We start from the raw sequence: 15,704 nt of genomic DNA on the forward strand, positions 1-15,704 counted from the left end.
TGAAAGCAAGATAAATAAGTTCACAGTGTCTGCTCAGTCCATGAAACATTTTATTTTTGGAGGACAGGGTTGGGGGGTAGTGTTTGGCTTTTAAGCCATGTGACATTGTTCCAGATCATGCAGTGATCACACACGCAAAACACCATAAGTCACCTCCTCAAAACATGAAGCATTTTCTTAAACAAATATTGGGAAGGCTAATCTCCATGGTATGAGAATAAGAGGAGAACTCACTGTCCTATAAATATGATTTTGCACTATTAGGAGTTTGTATTCATTGTCCTATGGGTTAGGAGACACTGGAGAAAGTTGTGCAAACTCCTAGGCCTTACAAATGAAGGTGTGGGTCCACATTCAGGCAACTTGCTCCCTCACTTAACCCCTGAACTCAGTTTTCACATTCCTGACTAGGAAATTTTCCTTCCCCTTAAGTAAGCCCTTTGCTTTAGTGCCTTTTCCTTAAATATGCTAATTATGCCCACCTGGTTGTCCCAGACCCACTTACTGGCCTTTCCTTCCTTCTAGGGGTTTGGCCCTGGCTCCAAGTGGTCTCTAGTTCAGGCCAATAACTTAGTGGTTCTATTCTTTGTGGAGCCACCCTCTTAAAGTGTCTTAAAGTGAATTTGTTTATCTGCCTTCCTCATTAGACTCTAAGAATATTGAGTCAGAGAACGTTATGTCCTGCCTAATATGTGGGATATGTGGAATCCACTTTAGAATGATGCCAAGGGAAGGTGCTCACATATGTGGCTGTATCTCCACATACATCCATATTCTATTATGGTTTCACCTTAAACATATGTAATTTTGTAGAGGCCAAGGCTATTGTAGGCAGCTACACCTGGTGACAGAGACCATCTCTATCAGAACTCAGACCCCGATGGGTCAGAGTGATATACAGAGAGCAGGATGCTTGCCTTGAATGTGGCCAATCAGGTTTAATCTCCAGAATATGCCATATGGTTCCCTGAGCCTACCAGGAGTGATTCCTGAGAGCAGAACCAAGAGTAACCTCTGAGACTTCTGTGTGTGGCAGGAATGGAATGAAATGGAATGGAAAGGAAAAAAAGGGGGGGAAAGGAAAGGGAAGGAAAGACAGGAAAAGAAGGGAAGGGGAAAGGAAAGAAAGAAGGAAAGGAGGAAGGAAGGAAGGAAGGAAGGAAGGAAGGAAGGAAGGAAGGAAGGAAGGAAGGAAGGAAGGAAGGAAGGAAGGAAGGAAGGAAGGAAGGAAGGAAGGAAGGAAGGAGATAAAACAAGATTTCCAATATTCTCCTTTGTGTTTCCTAAAATGCCAGTAGATTTGTGTCTTTCCATCAAAATCTGACTCTAGTCAACATTCATTCAAAACTGAATGGGGATTAGCAGAGCTCAGCATGTGTAGAAAGGTAAAACATTTGTTTTCTCATGTGACTTCTCATGACAGTAAGATACAGGCATGGTTCCAAAGCTCCATGAGGCACTTGGAACTTGGTGCTGTGTGTTGTGTGGTATTGATAAGCATTGTCTGCTGGGCCCAACTCTCGGTGGGAGAGCCTCTTGATAACCAGGTGACTTAGGGCAAACTGAGTTCATAGGGTGCAATTGTTTCTTCATCTTGACACTCTGAGAAGGTGAACCAGATTTCTAAAAGTGGGACATTTGTAGCAGCATGTCACAATACATAACAGTCAGTGCTCACTTGTTTTTGGGTCATTGTGAAACTGGAGGATTCCAGAACACAACTTCCCATGGTGTCAAACCTCTCTGCACCTCCCAAACCCAAGCACAAATCTTCAGAGAGGAAATATTGAGTAATTCTGTACAGAGTAAATGGCTGTGAGCCCTCAGAGGTCAATTGAAATTTGTTCCCAGCAGATAATGTAGAGGAAACCTTTGTTTTCATGAAATCAAGTGCACTCCACTGTCTGGTCAGAAGTGGTTCCTTGGGGCCAGAGAGACAGCACAGCAGTAGGGCATTTGCCTTGTATGAGGCCAGGAGAAACCTAGTTCGATTCCTGGCATCCCATATAGTCCCCCACCCTGCCAGAGGCAATTTCTGAGTGCAAAGCCAGAAGTAACCCCTGAGTGCTGCTAGGTGTGGCCCAGAAACCAATCAATCAACTTTTTTTAAATAAAGGAGTGTTTCCTTAAAGCAAGCTAATCAGAAAATAGAATAGGGGTTGGGGAACATGGCTTTCATGTGGCTGACCTAGAGTTTGCAGCACCATAGCACCATCCGGAGCATCAATGGGCTGAGGGGGAATCAATCACCAGGCCTCAGTACTGCAGCTGGAGTCTGTACATTGAATCCCCCCCACACACAATTGACTAGAAATTGTCAGGAGTGACCCTGGATCCCTAAAGCAATGCTTGTGAGCCCCCACATGTACATACACATCCCTCAAAGTCAAGTCAAACTGGCAAGTGATTGCCAAGTCAGTGACCATGGTAGGTCTAACCCAGTGGGAGACCTGTAGCTGGAAGAGGATGATAATGTCACCCTCTGAGTGCCAAACACAGCAGCAGGACAGAGAATATGTGTTGCCACCTCATTAACCGCATGAAATCACTGAGCATGAGGGCAATGGGAGTAGCCTAAGAACAGCCACTCTTCTAAAATTATTCATCCTGGCATTCTTCTTTCTGCTCACAGAGCCGTCCATGCTTGTGGCTAACTCTGGGGATCTTCTGCAGTTTGTAGGGAAGTTGACAGGAAGCACCTTGACATTGGGAAGCAGCAGCAGGCAGCCTGTCTGTCGCCTATTCTTGGATGCTCCAGCGTGAATCTTCAGCCTTGTTGTGGAGGTGGGCTAGGGCAGCGGGGAAACCTGGTCAGTGTAGCAGCGGGGACAAGACCAGCTCTTTCACATGTGTGCATCTCACATGGCCACCTGGACTGGGAGAGATAGACTGCCACTTTGGGCATTGTCATGGGGCTGAAGAATCCTCAAGGAAAGTGAGATTCATGCAAGAATCAGACTTATCATTGGAGTCTGGGCCACAGGCAGCAGCACCTGCTTCAGTGGCTGCAATGGGAAGATTTATGTTGAGGCAGACTAAGTTAAACTGGAGGGAAAATCAAAGATGGAAGCAAGCCACATCACGAAAATAGATGGGAAGATAAACAGGATTAGGTGGACAACCCACACAGGGCCACAAACTCTGCCTTTAAAAGTCCTTCTGGTGGGGCCGAAGCAATGGCACAGCAGTAGGGCATTTGCCTTGCATGCGGCCAATCCTGGACCCACCTTGGTTCTATCCCTGGTGTCTCATATGGTCCCCTGAGCCAGGAGCGATTTCTGAGTGCCAGGAGTAACCCCTGAACGTCACAGAGTATGGCCCAAAAAAAAATTTATTTTTGAGCCAGGAAATTAGTCTATACTAATTAGGTAGGGGGACCTAAACCTGGTTCAGTCCCCAGCTCCACATGCTCCCTGCACCCCCCCCCAGTATTACTGGGGTTGTCTACGTGGTCAAGGCACATATGCCGTGAACATCGCCACATCCTCAGGTCCTCACATTGAAACTTCCGCCCAGTTGGCTGAGAATCAGGAGGGGCCCCTCAGACCATCTGGGCACCATTTTGGAATTCCCACTACCCCAAATAAAAGGAACTTTTGATACTTGCACCCACATGGATGAACCTTGACAATGTCACAATGTGAATGAGACACAGAGGACAAAAGAATTCCTCTCAGGAAAGGTTCCTGAATCCTAGGAACAGAATGAAGAATGGGACTGAGGGATAGTAGAGACAGGGTTTTCATTTACAAAGATGAAAATTTTCAGGAGCTATATGGTGGTGAAGGTCTCATCCATTATAATGGTACTTCGGTGACACAGAAATTGCACTTAAAAGCTAATGGTCTGGGGTTCGAGCTATTGCTCTTACTACCATATTTTTCACTCTATAAGATGCACATAGTTTTTAGAAGAGGAAAACAAGGAAAAAAATTCTAAGCAAATGGTGCAATGCAAAACACTGTCAAGAGACGGCAGCTGGGAACAACCAGCCTGCAAGGCCAAAGTATATTTACAATATGCTGGTCCACAGCTGGTTAAACACATTTACCTAACTTTTTAAAAATAAAAATAAATAAATAAAAATAAATAAAACATTTTTAAATAATCAGGCTTCAGCTCCAGGCAGCATTCACTCCATAATACACACAGACATTTTCCCCATCTTTGGGGGGGAAAAGGGGCATCTTATGGTATGAAAAATACAGTACGTCTTCCACAGTATAGCTATATTATCTGCAGCCAGTAGGATATTTTTCTTGCACGTGCTGGCCAGGTTTAATCTCTTGCACTGCATGTGGTCCTCTGAGCTACCCAGGAGTGATCCCTGAGAGAAGAGCCAGGAATAACCCTTGAGCTCCACCGGGTATGGGCAAACCCCACAAAATACAGTTAATGACAGTTGTATATTATACTGTAAGTTGGGGGTAGAAGGGTATAGGCCATAGCTGAAATATGCAAGACTTACTCTGACTCTATGTTCAGAAAATCACCCCTAGCCCTGTTCTGGGGACCATATACTGTGCCAGGGATAAAACTAAGGTCATCCTAATGCAAGGCAAATGCCTTAACCCCAATATTATCACTCTGGGATTACTACAATATCTTTTAAAAGAAGATAAGCCAAATTCCAACATCAGAGTAACTTTCCCTTTGTCAGCTGTCCCCAAGGTAGAGAGGGTAGCCTAAAGGTTGGTAATCTGAGACAAAATCTGCAGCCACTGTGGGTGCCAGAGCCCTATCACCTCCTCACCAGCAGAGGAGTCCACAGTGGGAGCAGAGTGGTCTGTCTGGGTATTATAGCTTTGAGAACTTTTAGACAAAAATGAATCTTTTGGTTTTTTGAGAAATGAGTCCTTGGAATGCCTCACATTGCTCTAAATTTCTTGGGTTAATTTTCCCTGAAGGAAAGCAAAAGTGACACTTCAAAGATGAACTATGTTTGGGCACTACCAGCAGCTGAGAAGAATAGCTCTTGTCCTTCCTGTGTTGTGGGCAACTTGAGTGATTATGGAGCAGAAATGCATAGGCTGGATTCACATGTGCTGCAAGATGAAGAGAAGATTAAGAAGAGGGGCATTATCAGGAGGACAGCCCTAGTGCTGTCTTAGTGAGCTGGAGAGGTAGAGAATGGTATGATCCCTCTGCTATTTTTTTTCTGTCCTCTTGCTGCTCTAGAGAGTATAGATTAGTCTGGGAAGAGTGAAAAGAGGATCCTGACACCGAAGCACGGTGATATCGACAACCTTATACAAGCATCGAAAGATAAAGATTTCAGCTTCTCTGAAGAAAAATGTCCTGTAAATCATAACCTATATTCCAGTTCTATTTGCAATGTAATTCATCAGTTGCAATGAGGCCAGATTTATATAGAAACCAGAAATTAGGAAGTTCACTTCAAGCTATTTGGAAGACAACAGAGGTTGGCATGTCAATGTACCTCTGACTCCCAGGACACAAAGACCCCACAATGAATGGCCTTCACCATCTTGTATCTGAAAATATCACAAAATGGAAGACTATGCTTTTTATTTCTGGAACCTTCCCTGTGTATCGTCCTCTGCTAGATGCTAAGAAAAATGCAGACAACGCAGTCAGTCACACCTGCAGGGCATGTCAGGGCAACTGAAAAGTAAAACATGTGTTTTGTAGGCAATGAAGGCAGCAAGTAGATGTGATTCATGACTTAATCACAAATAGGATAGAAAATGAAGGGTCAGAGAGACCTCTCTGAAAATTCCTAACTAGATATGAAATGTAGAAAATCTCTACCTGGGGCCGGGCGGTGGCGCTGGAGGTAAGGTGCCTGCCTTGCCTGCGCTAGCCTAGGACGGACCGCGGTTTGATCCCCCGGCGTCCCATATGGTCTCCCAAGAAGCCAGGAGCAACTTCTGAGCGCATAGCCAGGAGTAACCCCTGAGCGTCACAGGGTGTGGCCCAAAAACCAAAAAAAAAAAAAAAAAAAAAAGAAAATCTCTACCTGGTCACCAGTGCCATGTCAGCAAGGGTATATGGCAGGACTTCTACAGATGGGAGAGGGAATGACCTATAGCTGGAAAGATGGTAGACAGTAGATTTCATGCCCAGGTAAGAGGCTTGTGCCAATGCAGACATCAGCATCAGTGTTGCACCGGTGGGTAATAGGTTCACAATAGTATTATGGAGCTAATCAACTTGTCCAGAATCAAATCGCTTCATGGAATGAAGATTGCCTCAGGGAGACAGTGAGGCCGGGAGTAGGAGGTGTCGTCTAGACCTGAAATGGACTTAGTATATCACTGGGCTGGGGTCTGTGCCACTCAGAGACTTCTGGGTCTTGAAAAAAGCAGCAGGATAAAAGGAACCTGATCTTTTTGCCTGAGGACCCTTGCCATAGAATAGCCAAGGTACCATGCACAGATGGTTTGACTATTGTATTGAACCTAGAGGTCTTAGGCCATCCTTAGCATAACAGATTTTTATCCAGGTGATGCTGGGGTGAGAGCTGAGAGGAAATTACCCTGGACTGATGTCCCTGGAAGTTAATGGGGGAAATATTGGGAGAGCAAAATAAGGCATTTTAGATACTCTGGATAGGATTGCTAGGAAATCAAAGCAGTTGCAGAAGAACAAGAACAAAGGAAAAAGCAGGCGCCTCTGGAGTTCTCCTTGAGAAGGTTATGACCATCCAGAACACAGCATCAGTAGTCAGGGCCCCAGCAAGAGACAGATGGCACAATCATTTGGGTAATTTGAGAAGTATTGTATCAAAGGACAGAGGTGGCAGTAGGGAGCCAGGAAGTTGGCATGGTACCCGGGGTGGCAGCTGGCCTGAGGGACCTGGAAAGAACTGTCACAAGGACTGAGAGAGTCCAGTGTGTGTGGTGAGAGGCCAGCAGAGGGTGAATGAGGGAATCCATGTCCTGAGTTCACCAATGAAGGGAGAAGACCCTTCCACATTCAAATCTCCAGTATTCCGGTGTTAAAACAAGGAGAGAGAAGAGAAGCAGGCAAAAGACACTGCACACCCACAGCACTAGGCAACCTGAGTCCACCATGGTTATTGGTTAGGAGCACAGTTGGGCATGCCTGTAATCAGGGGCATTCTGGGAGAAATTTTGAGAGGCAGCCAGAGGGAAAACAAAAATGGGAATGGGGTGGGTGTGAGCTCCATCACTTTGCAATCAGACACATGGTTATGTTACTGATCAGTTCGCCCAGTAGGAAAAAAACACCATTAAAGAGAAAAGAAAAAGTGATTTCATAACCCACAAAGGTGAAGAACATAACTGAGCGTCCAAGGATCTGTGATCCTTTCTCTACTAGAAAGGATCTCCTTTGTTGGGTTTTGTTGTTGATGATTATGTTTTTAATCAGCACAAACTCTATCCAACCTTCATTTATTTTTCCCTAAAAGTCAGACCAAAATGGTGCTTGTGAGTAATATTCTTGGACAGGCAGTCCGGTGGGCAAAAGCCTGGTTCTCATTTCTGTTCAATAAACCCAAATTTGCATGTCATTGAGGTTGGCCTCAGATCTGAAATCCTCATGGTTACACACACACACACACACACACACACACACACACACACACACACACACACACACACACACACACACACGGAATCTAATCCTGATAGATTCCAGGGTGGGCCTCAGGCTCTCTCTTCCACCAGCTCCGTGATATGGTGCTATTATTCTCTGTAGCCCCTGTAAGTCTTAAGGTCGCTGGTACCTTTTCCAATGATGGCTGGACAGGGTGGGTGAGAGAAGCAGCAGCAGCAGTAGCAGCTAGGAGATCATAGATAGGAGAACCAAAGGTAAACATCTATTCCACTAAAGAAAATAAAGTCCCATTTCAAAGCAACTCTGTCACTCCTACGCCAGCCCATCGCCTTTGACATCCTTTCTGAATACATGAAAACCTGCTTTTCCAGGAGATGTTCTTTGCAGGTACATGCTGGGTGCTGCTTAAAAGCAGATGCTTCTGGAGGCAAAACCTCTCATGCACATTGTAAATTGCCTGTAAATAGCAGGGCATTGTAAATAGATAGGCCTAGTGGTTTGCTGATTTCTTTCTTAAAAGACTCTCTTCTCATACTGTATGTTTTTCCACTCTACTCCCCTGCACACATTAAAGTGCTCTTCAACTTTAACTTCTTCCTCCTCCTCTTCTTCTTCCTCCTCCTCCTCCTCTTCTTCATCTTCTTCCTCCGCCTCTTCTTCCTCTTCCTCCACCTCTTCCTCTTTCTTTCTCCTCCTTTTTCTTCCTTCTCAGGATCACTTGAGTCCAAGAACTGAAGCAGAGGATTCATGAGTTCCTTTAAATACCTCTTTAACATTGCTCCCTACCCCTTTGTTGGTACCAACAAATTTTAGAAAAGACAGCTCTCAAGGCTGAAGGGGTGTCGCAAGCAGTAGGGCGATTGTCTTGCAGGCACTAACCTAGGACGGACTGTGGTTTGTTCCCCTGGCATCTCATATGATTCCCCCAAGCCAAGAGCGATTTCTGAGCGCATAGGCAGAAGTAACCCCTGAGCATCAGTGAGTGTGGCCCAAAAAGAAAGGATGGAAGGAAGGAAGGAAGGAAGGAAGGAAGGAAGGAAGGAAGGAAGGAAGGAAGGAAGGAAGGAAGGAAGGAAGGAAGGAAGGAAGGAAGGAAGGAAGGAAGGAAGGAAGGAAGGAGGGAGGGAGGGAGGGAGGGAGGGAGGGAGGGAGGGAGGGAGGGAGGGAGGGAGGGAGGGAGGGAGGGAGGGAAGGAAGGAAGGAAGGAAGGAAGGAAGGAAGGAAGGAAGGAAGGAAGGAAGGAAGGAAGGAAGGAAGGAAGGAGGAAGGAAGGAAGGAGGAAGGAAGGAAGGAGGAAGAAGGAAGGAAGGAGGAAAGAAGGAAGGAGGAAGGAAGGGAGGAAGAGGAAGGAAGGAAGGAAGGAAGGAAGGAAGGAAGGAAGGAAGGAAGGAAGGAAGGAAGGAAGGAAGGAAGGAAGGAAGGAAGGAAGGAAGGAAAAGAAAGATAGCTCTCCCTCTGTAGGCTTCACTTCTTAACTTGGAGGACAGTTGTAATTGTCCTAGATGTCAAGTGTTCCAAGACTCGGGCAGATGTAGATTTCCCAGACCCCCACTTAAGCACCACACATGTACAAAATGTCAGTCTACTCATAGACAACCTTGTCTTTCTGGCTTCTCAGCTCCTGGCAGTTAAAAGCTGGGACCTACTTTGTCCTTTACCTGTTACTTAGTTCTAACCTTTGGGCAATGAAGTGAAAATTAAGGTCACAAGATATAGATATATATATATATAGGCATATATATATATATATATATATGGCATTCAGCATCCTTCCTCTGCTCTCCATCCCTGCCCCTACCACTGCCTCTTCTTAAACTTTATGTTTTAAAAAGCATTTGTCAGCATATTTAGTCTAGATCAGTATTTCTTAGCCAGGGCCTTATGCCCCACTCTATAGTTCCCCCAAAATATCCCAATGGGCCACATGTGAAAATTGAATGTGTACACGGGAGCCTATTACATTAGGCTAGAGGGGTAGGCACCTAAATATTGAAAAAACACTATCTAGAATATACCTTTTCTCATTTCCATTCTCTTCCCTCTTTCTGAATGACTTTCTCCATCCCCAAACTCACCAGCAAAATAGATTTTAGGTCATGACCTATGGTTCATGCTAGATTATAGAGCTTTAGTTCTCTTCCAGAAGAATCATTCCCTTATTTTAGGGGGGAAATACAAGTACATCTGTCTCAGGCAATGTACATCTGTACATCTGTTCTAATTGGAGTAAGTCTTATTGGGTAGGTGTGACAGTTTGCCATTCCAGGCCACCTATGGGCTTTTGTTAAAATATTGTCCTCTAGTGAAGAGTCTCAGCCCTGCTTGGGTATGGTTTTGGTCCTCAACAAAACTTCTGCTAAGGGATCCTTCCTCAGCTCCCTCAGCAGCAGGGCTTTGCAGAGCATGTGATTGGGTACATTGATGCAGGACTGCATGAGGTGTGCACTTCCTTATGAACCCCCAAACCCAGATTTGGGGAAATCTTGAAAAATGGGGCTATTTGGGTTGAGTAAACAAGCTGGCAGCTCAGCCAGACTGTTCAATACTTTCTAAGTCCAAAGCATAGATATGGCTTAGTAGAAGGGCTAGACAAGGTATAATAAAACATAGCCCATCCAGAGGCCAGCAATGACAAATCATGCCAATAGATATGTGGGTCATGGGGCTTTATCATGCACAGGAGTATGAGGCCAAAGAAGAAGAAAAAGTTGCTGGCAGGCAGAGAATGAAAAGATCTTATAGAAGAGGGGTCAAGGGTGTAGCTCAGTGGTAAAGACTTAACTTGCCCTGGTTTCAGTGCTTAGCACTATAAAATAAAATAAAAAAAAAAACACAAAGGAGATGGCATTTGATAAGAGTAATAAGTAGCAGGGTTCAAATAGGCAAGATCTTCCACATGTGGGTGAGGTAGAGCCATGCAGAAGCGTCCTCTTTCTGACATTGAAAAATCATTCTTCAGGGCTAGCATTTGAGGGTCAAGAGCTATATTATCCATGTAGCTTGCAGACATCTAAATTTTCTAACAGAACCAAGATATAAAAACCTCCTGGTTCTTGGAGTCAGACTCTTTCTATTTCTTTCCCTTTCCCATGAAACAATATTTATCATTTCATTTCACAAATGGAGACCCACAAAATCTGAGGGACCTGTTCAAGGCAAAGTGAGATAGGGTTGTCCAGAAGCCCCCTTACCTAGGCATTCTGCCTCACCCTGAGGGTGAGGAAAATAGAACTGCAGAGTTGAAAGTGCTTTGAGCTGTCCAAGTATAAAGTCATAGATAGAGGTGTCCTAGGGACAAAGCATATTCATCACAGCCCCTCTTCCCCCCTCCCCAGATGGAACGCCTGGCTCTCAGAGCACCTCAAGGCAGAGCAAGACAAGGTACAGCAAATTAAAACAATCGAAGTCCCATCACTCCTGCCTCTTGGAGATGAGCCATAAATATGTAAATACTCAAATCTGCTTTTTGGACTCAGCTAATCTGTTAAAACCGCCTTCTGTGGCCTCTGGAAAACAGCTGTGAGGAGCCAAGCAATAAATTGGATGGTAAAAGCACAGGATAGAAAAATGATTGCAGCCGTTTTACAATTACCTGATTTTTCTCCAAGTCATAGAGGAAAGAGTGCTTTTGCTTCAGACTTCAGCAATAAAAAATAAAAAAAAATAGATTCAAGTTAAGTCTATCTCATGATTATACCATCAGGTGATCCAAACTGGTGGGAGCACCACTGACCAAACTTGGAGTTCTGTCCCCTCTCTCTCTTCACACCCATCCTGTTCTGCTGTCACCAGACAGCTGAGGTGCAGAGAGCCTGAGTAGAATTATATTGGGGGCAGTCACTGTGGGAGTTATATCCCTATTCAAAGTGTAACTGCACAACCAATTCCTTCCCAATCACCAGGGAGAAAATATTTTATTGTTAGTTGGGTTTTATTTTTCCTTTTTTGCTTTTTTTGTTTGTTTGTTTCTGGGCCACATCCAGAGGTGCTCAGAGCTTACTCCAGGCTCTGCACCCAAGGATCACCCTTAACTCTGGGGAAACCCAGTCCATCCATGTGCAAGACTAATGTCCTACCTACTATACTGTCTCTCTGGCCCTCCAGGGGAAAAAATTTTTGCTTCACATTATGTTACTGTGTGGGAGAGGAAAATAGGTCAGTTTCATTTTCACATCACACATTATTGTCACACCTTTGAGATCCAAATAGCCAGTGGGCCCCTCAAACTCCAACACATTGTCTCTGTCTAGAGAGGGGTGAAATCACCTACCTTGAGTATCGCCAGGCTCTATGAACAAATATGCCTGGTGTGTGTTGATTCCCTGCATTTGAATCCTCTCTTCAACGTGAACTTAGACTCACTTTATCAAGTTCCAGTGACTCTATTTTTCACTCTTGTACTTAACTTTTCAAAGACTCTAAAATAGCAGTTCCATTTTTCACTATGTTCTTTTCTGAAATATTTAATTCTTCCTTGAGTGCTTTAATGTGGCATTGCCAAGGATTAACTTCCATTTTTGAAGGAGTCTATTAGCAAAGTGAGGCAGAAAATGGATTGCACCAAGTGACAGGAGGAATAGGAGCTGACCCTCAGCTTTGTCTATATGAAGGCAATTGCCCTTCAGCCATATGGGAACCAAACTCCCTTTATGAAACACATATTGATTTTTAAAAAATAAAGTCTTCCCACAAAGATCCCTTTTAAGAAGATTAATGCTCCATGAATAATGCAGCATAGAAGACACAATAGTAATCATCAGAAAAGGTAAAATCTACAGGAGTTAAGTGCATAGCAAGTTTCAGGGTGCTCTTTGAGACTGACACCAGCAGAACGGAAGACACATTTATCCCCTGAAATGGAAACAATTGAGATCATCATTAGTGATGATCATCAGTGTTAATAATCTTGAATTATTTTCTAATTACTGTCTAAGTAATGGGGATAGAGGGCTTGATAACAACAACAAAACGTGAGGGTGATGAGAACTTAGATGGTTTTTGCCTTAATATTTGAAAATCCTCACCAGAAGTCGAATTTCTCCTGCTTAGATAACTCAGATGATGCTGATAACTGTTATGAAAATCTTACCTCTGTCTATCCTCATCTTCAGTTCTTGTTCCTAATAGACCATGTCTAAATGTTTGAAGCAAGAGATTTGAGGCGTATTGTGGTAGGGGTGGGGGGAGCAAAGGGCTAATGCTAAGGTTTGATTCCCAGCAGTACATGATTCTCCCACCCCCAACTTCTGTGATTGTGGCTCTGGTGAACCCTGTTTCTTTCAGATTGTCTTTTTTTCCTTAAAAAAATAATGAGAGTGTGTTTCTAAAACTGAAAAAGACATGTTAGGCACATTCGCCATTTCTCCAACTTCCCCAACACTCTTGTCTTCACTTGTTCTCAGGGCCTGTAAGATAGAGTTCAGAGCACATGTAAACACATGTTTACACATACCCCTCCCAAAAGCTGGCCTTCTGTCTCCTGTCATATCAACTCCCTATGTTCCAGGTTTGCAGTAATTCAAAGACCAAGCACAGAGACCACCCAAAGTTATAGTATCTAGAATGATGGTCTTCAACCATTATTGGTCTGTGGATCCTATGCCAGTCCACAGGTGTGAAGTGTTTGAAAACCACTAATCTCTTGCCTTAGTTGTAACTGTCTTTCCATGGGCAGGTATGTGGGACAGGCGCATGCAGTGCAAAAAGATTGAAAATGCTGCTCTAGAAGTCTGTGGGGTACTGGGATGACTTAAACTTTGCTGCTCCTAAGATTTGACTGAGGGTGGGGACTCAAGATACTGTCTTCTCAAATTGCCCCACACCAATTAAGAGACTCTCTGGGGGCACTGCAGCCATTCTTTTCAGCAGCCCATAGGGACCATGTTGTAGCCACTTTGGAGAACCACAGATTTTTGATGGCCACCTAAAATCAGATTTGGGGAAGGTTTCATTCCTGTGTCTTTGTCCTCACTAATTCTCACTTTGGTAGAATTTCCATGCTGTCCACACCTTTCCTCTGGACTTCTTTCTTCCTTTCTATTTACTTTTGTGTGGTGTATGTCTCTGTGCCTGTGTATGCATGTACACATACCTAAATTATTAGTGTGTTTTTGACACATTTTATTTTATGGCTTCATTTCCATCCCACGCTGGCACATCTGATTTTTTTTGTTTGTTTGTTTGTTTGTTTGGTTTTTGGGTCACACCCGGCAGCGCTCAGGGGTTACTCCTGGCTCTATGCTCAGAAATCGCTCCTGGCAAGTTTGGGGACCATATGGGATGCCGGGATCCGAACCATGGTCCTTCTGCATGCAAGGCAAACGCCTTACCTTCATGCCATCTCTCTAGCCCCCCCACACATCTGTTAATAGTCATGTTTCCCACCAAGAAGTTGGTATAAAGTTCAAAGTGATGTGTGCTTTCATAACCTTTGTCCATCTTAGTCCATTTGCTGACTTTTAACAACGATGGTAAAATTTGTGTCATTTTGTGGTACTTCTTCAGTTTTCTTTTTCCTAAAAGCAAAAATGTGTTTGGGTTTCACTTTTCCAAAGGCTATATATATCCTATCATAGATGTTCTGGGTGCCAAAAGATTCCTTTATTCTAAAAGAAAAAAAAATCACAGCAGAATTTCTTTAGAAAGTGAGTAAAGCCCTCCTACCACTGAATTGCTGGGTCTCTAAATTATTACAGTGGTACTTTCATAAACATCTGCCAAGTTCTTTCACTGACTTTCAAGGAGAAGAAAAGGTGCGCAGGTGAGGTATTATGTGCAGCAGAAAGAACAAAGTGAACATGCCTCATGCAGCTATGGTTCCTTTCTTATAAGACTGTCACAAATCATTTATTTCCCAACTCCTACAACACGCACATGGCTGATACCACAGGCTACAGACCTCTCAGTTTCGTGTCTGATTCATCCGCTTCCCAAACATGAAATGATGGGTTTAATATTTTATTCCTTGAGAAGGTTTTTATGACCGACCTCATTGGGCTATTATGCGGTTTTTGCAGAGATAGAGGGGAAAACACTCTGAAAAGCCTCAAGTGCTATCTGATATCATGTAAAATTAAAATGTTATTAATTAAGGTTCCCTGTCGGCTATGGCCTTTTGGTCCACGAGTTCAGGAGTGACCTAAAATAGGCACCTCGAAGACATGATCGAGCCAAGCAGGAGTGAACAGGAAGATGAATAATATAAAAGAGAACTTTTCAGTGCTTTTCCCCTAATGGCAAGGGAAATGTGCATAGCCACCTGCAGAGGGCAATTAATAGGCTGCATTGGGGACTATTACTGATGGAGATGCTTTAAACGTTTCTCACACTGTGCCTCATGACAGAAAAGCAAGGGGGAGTTGGGAAGCAAGAGGGGCTTTCAGAGAGATAAACAGTACATAATATAATTTTTATCAATGATTTTCAGAATTTTTCAAGTGACGTGGACTGGCTTGGCATGTAGCATATATTTTCCAACTGGAAGCTGATCTGTGCCTATTCGGAATCGACCTCAACAGCAGATTTCTGGATATTTTCCAGGACCAGGAAAATATCAGGTATGGTGAGCTGAGTTTCTCTGATGATCCATCCTCTCTCTTCTATCTCCTCCTCTGTCCAAATCTCCCCCACATGAGATCTTTCAGAGCGGTGGGATGAACACATGAGAAACAACATCTCTTTTATTATCTACTATTCGCTCTTGAAAGATAAGCATATAATGCTTTGTTTTAAGATTACACAGATGAAGAAGGTCCTTTTTGGGGATACACAGGAGTGAATGAGTGGGGAAAGTGGTCTTTACTCTGTATTGTTTAATTGTAAATACATTATTTCTTTCTTCCTCTCCTCCTAATTGCTTCCCTCCCCATCTCTGTCCCATCATTGGAAATAACCACTGATCAACATGCAGTGTGTGTTTCCACATATTTTCCATTTATAATCCTGTGATTGTTTTTGGAACAAAAAAACCTAAATACTATCACATAAGTTTTTATCCAGTTCCCAAATAGTAATTAATTAAGCATGTGCTGTGGGAGTAAGATATTGTTTCAATGCCATGGAGAGAACATGGAAGAATCAATAAAGTCCTTGATTTCACATAGCTTATATTTTAGTAACCTTTTAAAAACTCTTTTCATTCTAATAATGATAGGTTCCCA

At 43.6% G+C, this 15,704-nt stretch overlaps 1 long non-coding RNA gene across 1 annotated transcript in view; it reads left to right on the forward strand.

Moving 5' to 3' along the window:
• LOC126014132 (uncharacterized) overlaps window positions 1–15,062 on the forward strand; it is an 82,328-nt gene extending 67,266 nt beyond the window's left edge. Inside the window, exon 3 of the long non-coding RNA XR_007497565.1 lies at window positions 14,972–15,062. This is a non-coding gene — a long non-coding RNA (uncharacterized LOC126014132). The remainder of the gene's footprint in view (window positions 1–14,971) is intronic.
• Window positions 15,063–15,704: the final 642 nt, after the last annotated feature.

Source organism: Suncus etruscus, chromosome 7 (assembly GCF_024139225.1).
Source record: "Suncus etruscus isolate mSunEtr1 chromosome 7, mSunEtr1.pri.cur, whole genome shotgun sequence".
Classification (NCBI taxonomy): domain Eukaryota; kingdom Metazoa; phylum Chordata; class Mammalia; order Eulipotyphla; family Soricidae; genus Suncus; species Suncus etruscus.